Genomic DNA, 1,398 nt, shown 5'->3' with positions numbered 1-1,398 from the left:
GGTATGCGGGCCTCTCACTGTTGTGGCCTCTCCCGTTGCGGAGCACAGGCTCCGGACGCGCAGGCTCAGCGGCCATGGCTCACGGGCCCAGCCGCTCCGCAGCCTGTGGGATCTTCCCGGACCGGGGCACGAACCCGTGTCCCCTGCATCGGCAGGTGGACTCTCAACCACTGCGCCACCAGGGAAGCCCTCTAGCATACTTTTAAAGCTGTGTGCTATTAGTTAAGCTCCTGTCTCCCCTACTTGAGGATGGGCTACAGGGGATATGCCCCGTTCTCTTTCTAGCACAAGCCTGTAAGTGTACGCATAGGCAGACATTTGAAGCTGCTGGAAGGGAACCGAAGGTTATCTGGTGAGTACAGAGGTGGTGAAGGGTGTTGGCTGTGTTGAGGACTAGTGTCCTAAACCATGGTAATCTAATGCACCATATCAGTAAACATTTCTGAATTGCTAGGCAGCGAGGATATAGGCTCTGCCTACATCACAGGCCCTGCCCAGGGAGACCATGTGTCAACAAGCGGTGGCTAATATCTTCCTGGTGGACACCCGAGTGAAGCTTGTTCCGCTCCGTGGAATCACTGGCCCTCTGGGCAGGGGTCTCCCTGCCTTTGTGCCTGGCACCACCCCCACCCCGAACCTCTGGCATTCACGGTGCTTCTTTGTAGTTGCCACTTCACTTGTCCATCTTCCTCATTAGGGTAACTAACTGGCAGACAGGAAACTTATCCTTGAGGAGAACCAAGGCATTTGAACTTTGGCTGAGGACCAGGGACCTTCAGTTGCAAAGGGGACAGATGCCTCTGAGGAGAAGAGGTATCCAGGCGAGGTGTCACTGGGGACAGATGTGACATCTTCTGCCTCCCAAGTATATAACTCTGACCAGCGTCTCTCATGTGTCATTCCTTGAAAGAGAGAAAAAAGTGTGAAGTGGTATCAATTCAGTAGATGATGGAAAAATGTGGGTGACTCGGAGAGCAGGCCCTGCTCTTGAACTGGTTGTGTCCTGGTCACACAACACCTCAGGATGGGACAGTGACCACACTGGTGGCTTCTGGCTCGCCGCAGGTCCTTTCTTTAGGGAAGCAAGGTGGGTGTGTGCCGAGCTGGACCCTCACATGCATGACTCTAGTGGCAGTGTGCTGTTGTGGCCCTATGACGCGTGTGTGCTCAGAGGGCTGGAAGGGGCCCAGGAGTGCCCTGCAGCTGGCTCTCCTGCTGAGACCCTGGGTTCCCGCTCTGATTCCTGACAGCCATTTGCAAACCTTTGTGAGAGAACATCTTAACGTGTTCCCATCTCTGCCACACACTGTCCTCTTTAGCTGGGAGTCTGGCACAGTGCCAGCCAGTTAGCTCACTGAGTGCGGACGGGCCGTGGCCTAGGCCTTGTGATCAAGCACT

This window comes from Aethalodelphis obliquidens, unplaced genomic scaffold (assembly GCF_003676395.1).
Source record: "Aethalodelphis obliquidens isolate GAN/ISIS:26980383/991018 unplaced genomic scaffold, ASM367639v1 scaffold21, whole genome shotgun sequence".
NCBI classification, from domain to species: domain Eukaryota; kingdom Metazoa; phylum Chordata; class Mammalia; order Artiodactyla; family Delphinidae; genus Aethalodelphis; species Aethalodelphis obliquidens.
The sequence above is the reverse complement of the archived record's forward strand: the minus strand, read 5'-3'. Positions refer to the sequence as shown.